Genomic DNA, 6,000 nt, shown 5'->3' on the forward strand with positions numbered 1-6,000 from the left:
AGATACTCGTTTCGCGTCAAAGCCCTGTAATACCAATAGATATACTTTTATTTAGCTACATTCATAAAAATAGCTAAATAAAATCTAAAAAAATAATTTAGGGAAAAACCTTAATCACATAACCTCAATTACCTAATTAAATCTAATAGTTAACTAGGGTTAGTAACTTAATCCTCAATTAACTCATTAGATTAGAAATCCAAACTTAATTCCACTACACAAATAGATTTAAAGGTAAACCTAAAACTAATTCTAGTAACAAATTCTTTCTTTTCTTCACAGTACACATTCTTACCTTTGCTCTTGATCTAAAATCCCTGGCAATGTTTGTTTGAGTGCTGCCAGCACGAAACACCACTAGAACCAAGATCACTTCCAACAAATCCTCACTGGTTAGGATCAGAAGAAGAGATCAAGCAGTGACGATTACAAATCAAAGAATATACCTCGATCAAGCTGCTGTTCTACTGCTGACTGAATGCTACCAGAACCCCATAGAACACAGAACTTCACCCTTCTTCTCCAATCCCGTGGCCTTAATCCTCAACACCCTAGGGCATCTACAAGCCGACGGTCGGATCGGCAGCGACGCTGTGCAAAGGCTAGGGCACAGGGGAGGTCGGCGGTGGCAGAGTCGCCGGCGCTTGGAGAAGAAGATAATCGGCAACAGCTTCGGGTGGAGGGAAGAAAGGAAGAGAAAGTGGTCGATTGCGTCGCCGGCGGCTAGGGCTTCAGTTCCGATCTAGGGCAGAGGCGTCGGGCGCTGTGGTGGCGGCGTCACGGCGGCAGTGAGGAGGAGAAGAGCTCGGCACTGGGAGGCGAAGTGGAGAAAAAAAAAAACTCGGCTATGAACCGGCTGCCGACGCTCGGGAAGAAGAAATCGCCGACGTCGGGCGCGAGAGAAGAAGAGAGGAACGGATTAGGGCTCGGGCAGGCACAGTAACGAGGGGAAAAAATATAAATAAGGAAAAAGAAAAGGAAAAAGGAAAAGAAAAATAAAACTTTTCCTTATTAAAACTGGGTAGCCTAAACAGGCTTTTCCGACCCCCTTTTTATCCCCGTTAACTCGTCCGTACGAGCTCCGAAAAATTCCCGAAAAATGTCCAAAAATTCCGGAAAATTCTCTTATTAATATTCGCCTATTTTATGGTATTTTACATTCTCCCCCACTAATAAAAATTTTGTCCCCAAATTTCAGTATCTACCATCAGCAAGTACTAACAACAAACAGAAAGTATAAATGCTGAACGGTAAACTAAAATCACATACCTCAAGTGAAAAGATGGGGATATCGAGCTCGGATCGTATCCTCGAGCTCCCAAGTAGCCTCCTCGTCTGAATGATGCTGCCATCCGACTTTAACCAGCCGAATAGTCTTGTTCCGTAACTAACGCTCTTTCCGGTCGAGTATCCGTACCGGAACCTTCTCATATGTAATGTCAGGCTGGATAGGAACTGGAATATCTGTCAGCACATGCGTCGGATCGGGTACATATCTCCTCAACATGGATACATGAAATACATCGTGCACGCCTGACAGGGACGGTGGTAGTGCCAGTCGGTAAGCTACTGCTCCGATCCTCTCCAAGATCTCGAAAGGACCAATGTACCGCGGAGCTAGCTTACCTCTGAGACCAAATCTCTTCACCCCTTTCGTGGGTGAAACTCGCAGAAATACATGGTCGCCCACAGAGAACTCTAGTGGTCTACGTCTCCGATCAGCGTAACTCTTCTGGCGGTCCTGCGCCTCTGACATTCTCCGTCTGATAGTACAGACCAACTCTGCATCCTGCTGAACTCTATGAGGTCCCAACAACTGGGCCTCTCCAACCTCATCCCAGAGGACGGGTGTCCGACAAGGTCTACCATACAACGCCTCAAACGGTGCCATCTGGATAGCCGAATGGAAGTTGTTGTTGTAGGCAAACTCTACCAACGGCAGATGGTCCTCCCAACTGCCTCCGAAATCCATAACACATGACCTCAGCAGGTCCTCTAAAGTCTGAATGGTCCGCTCTGACTGTCCATCTGTCTGTGGATGGAAAGCTGTACTGAAACGGAGCTGTGTACTCAAGGCCTGCTGCAGACTCTGCCAGAATCGAGACGTGAACCGTGGATCTCTATCCGAAATGATACTCAACGGAACACCATGTAATCGGATGATCTCTCGGCAATCCAGATTTGCCAATCGATCCAGGGGATCAGTCCTCCGAATCGCTAAGAAGTGCGCGGATTTGGTTAATCGATCAACGATTACCCAAATCGCGTCATGACCTCGTCGTGTCCTCGACAACCCTACCACAAAGTCCATGGTAATGTGATCCCACTTCCACTCAGGAATAGGAATCCGCTCAAGTAATCCTGCAGGTCTTTGGTGCTTAGCCTTCACCTGCTGACAAACAAGACATCTATCTACGAAATCCGCGATGTCCTTCTTCATGCCGTTCCACCAGTAGGAACGCCTCAAGTCTCGATACATACGGGTCCCGCCTGGATGGATCGCAAATCGAGAACGGTGTGCCTCCTGTAATAACTCCTGTAAGACCGGATGAGACTGAGGTACGCATAATCTGCCTCGGAAGAATATAACACCCTCCTCGTCTCGTGTAAACTCGGTCTGCTGCTCGGAAGCTATCTGACTGCTAATAAACTGCAAATGCTGATCACTGGCCTGTGCCTCTCGGATCCTCGTCCTGATCGACGACTGAGAAACCATGGTAACAAGAATACCTTGCTCTGTCGATCCCTGCTCCTCAAGATCTAACTCCGAGAAACTCTGAATCAAGTCCGTGACTGAAGTCCGGTGGCAAGCCAAAGTCCCTCTGGACTTCCTGCTGAGCGCATCGGCAACCACATTAGCTTTTCCCGGGTGGTAGCTAATGGTACAATCGTAGTCCTTCAGGAACTCCATCCATCTCCTCTGTCGGAGATTAAGCTCCTTCTGAGTGAAAATGTATTTGAGACTCTTATGATCAGTGAGAATCTCAAATGTGATACCGTATAAATGATGTCGCCATAGCTTCAGAGCAAAGATGATGGCAGCTAACTCCAGGTCATGAACTGGGTAGTTCTTCTCATGCTCCTTCAGCTGACGAGAAGCATAAGAGACTACTCTGCCGTGCTGCATCAGAATAGCGCCCAAACCCTGATGAGATGCATCGGTGTAAAGTACAAATCCGTCCTCTCCAGAAGGTAAAATCAAAACTGGAGCCTACACTAATCTCCGCTTCAGCTCCTGAAAGCTGGTCTCGCAATCCTCGGACCATATGAACTTCACGTCTTTCCGTGTAAGACGTGTCAGTGGCATAGCAATACGCGAGAAGCCCTCGACAAAACGTCGGTAATATCCGGCCAATCCCAGAAAACTGCGGATCTCCTGAACTGACTTCGGCTGCTCCCAACCGGTGACAGCCTCGATCTTCTGAGGATCAACTGAAATACCTCTGCTAGAAACCACGTGTCCCAGAAACCCAACTGAGGATAGCCAGAATGCACACTTGCTGAACTTCGCGTATAGCTGATGTCGTCGAAGAATCTCCAAGACTGTGCGAAGATGCTGTGCATGCTCCTCCTCGGAATGAGAGTAGACCAATATGTCATCAATGAAAACGATAACAAACTGATCCAGATACTCCAGAAAGATGCGGTTCATCAAGTCCATAAACACCGCTGGAGCATTGGTAAGCCCAAATGGCATTACCAAAAACTCATAATGACCGTATCTGGTACAGAAAGCTGTCTTCTGGATATCAGAATCTCTGACTCTCAACTGATGATATCCGGATCACAGATCAATCTTAGAATACACTGATGTACCTCTGAGCTGATCAAACAAATCCTCGATCCGTGGTAATGGATATTTATTTCTGATTTTCTCTGTATTCAGCTGTTTGTAGTCAATACACAACCTCATAGTACCATCTTTTTTCTTGACAAACAGAACTGGAGAACCCCATGGTGAAACACTAGGGCGAATAAATCCCCTGTCTAAAAGCTCCTGGAGTTGAACCTTCAGCTCGTTCAACTCTTTTGGTGCCATACGATACGGAGCTTTCGATGTCGGCGCGGTTCCCGGAATCAACTCAATAGCGAACTCCACTGGCCTTCTGGGAGGCAAACCTGGCAGCTCCTCTGGAAATACATCTGGGTACTCCCGGACAACAGGAACGTCGGAGAGCTGCGAACTACTACTGTCCTCAGTACTGATCAACGACAGCAGAAAACCATGACAACCGTGAGACAGCAGCTTCTGCGCCTGAATCGCCGAAATAATCGAGATGTCGTCGTCTCTGATGCCAGTGAAACTCCACGAGGGTTGGTTCGGAGGCCGGAAGGTGACCACCCTCGTCTGGCAATCAACGGTAGCATGATATACTGACAGCCAATCCATGCCAAGAATGATATCAAACTCGACCATCTCCAATACTAGAAGATCTACCGTAAGTATCATGTTGCCAAAGTCTAACGGGCAACCTCTGATCTCCTGGGTGACGTCTAAAGTATCACCGGACGGTAGGGAGACAGTCAATCGCCGCAACCTAACAGTAGGTAATCTACCAATCTCCCGCATAAAGGTACGGGATATAAAAGAGTGCGAACTACCAGTATCAATCAAAATATCAGCAGTAAATGCATAAATGGAAATCGTACCGTGGAAAATGGATCCGTCGGCCCGCTGAGCATCCTCTCTGGTAATCGCATGAACACGACCAGTCTCTGGCGGAGGAGGAGGTGGTAATGCTGCCAGCGGCTGCTGCGGCTGGGCAGAAGCCTGCCACTGAGGTGCTGCTGGATTATGTGCCAGATAAGACTGAGAGGATGGTGACTGATACTATGCAGCTGGCTGGGACTGAGTCTGATACTGCCCCTGAGTCGGATAATAAAGTCCTGGAACAAAACTCTGGGGTGCTACAGAAGCACTGGAGTACTCCTGTCCAAGCATGCCAAATGCTACTGCGGAGGGAGCTGCTCCCTGCTGAAGCTTGCCCTCCTCGATATGCCCCTGACTGACTAGACTGCCCCCTCTGACCTGACCCTCCGGAAGCCGTGTGCTGAGCCTTCAGCTGACAATCTCGGCTCTGGTGCCCCGGCAGTTTGCAATAAAAGCAAACTGATTGTCCCAGAGAGCAAGCTGGGGTGAGGTGATCTCTGGATCCACATCTGAAACAATGTGTATCACTGGAAGGTGGTTGTCGGTTCTGCTGAGAAAACCGAGAACGCCCTGAAGAAGACCGCCCTGATTTATGAGGCCTACGAGACGCCCCAGAAGTACCCTGACCTGACCGTCTGTGACTACTCTGAGGCTGTCCTGTCGCCTGTGTCTGCTGGACCTGCCCTGATGTCTGACCCGTATGCTTTCTTTTCCTGTCCGGATATGCTGTCTGCCGAGCTAACTCTATCATCAAAGCTCGATTCAATGCATCAGAGTAAGATGAAATCCCTAATCCGGCAAGCTGTACATGCAGATAACCATCCAATCCCTGTATAAACTGCATCATGCGAGTTCTGTCCTCCGCAACTAACTCTGGACAAAACTGAGCCAACCGGAGGAATTCAGTATTATACTCGGTCACTGAGCGATTATTCTGCCTCAGACTCATAAAATCCTGTCGGCGAGCCATCTGATAGGACAGTGGAAAGAAACGGCTCTCAAAAGCCTCTCTGAACCTGGTCCATGTGACGTTGCGCTCACCAATAATAGAACGCTGAGTAACCCACCAGGCATTAGCTTCATCCAGTAAATGGTAAGCAGCCAGCTCTGCTTTCTCTTACTCGGAGCAAGCCATATAGAAGAAAGTCTGCTCCATAGTCTCTATCCATGACAGAGTCATACTCGGATCGAGATCTCCGCGGAAAAGAGTGAAACGAGTCTTCATCGACTCAGCCAGTGCTGGAATCCTAGCTCGTGCAGCGACAATATCAGTGAGCTGTGTCGGGACGGCTGCAGGAACTGGCGGAAACACTGGAGCTGATACTACAGGTGGTACCGCGGAATAAACC

The sequence above is a fragment of the Zingiber officinale genome, chromosome 9A (genome assembly GCF_018446385.1).
Source record: "Zingiber officinale cultivar Zhangliang chromosome 9A, Zo_v1.1, whole genome shotgun sequence".
NCBI classification, from domain to species: Eukaryota; Viridiplantae; Streptophyta; class Magnoliopsida; order Zingiberales; family Zingiberaceae; genus Zingiber; species Zingiber officinale.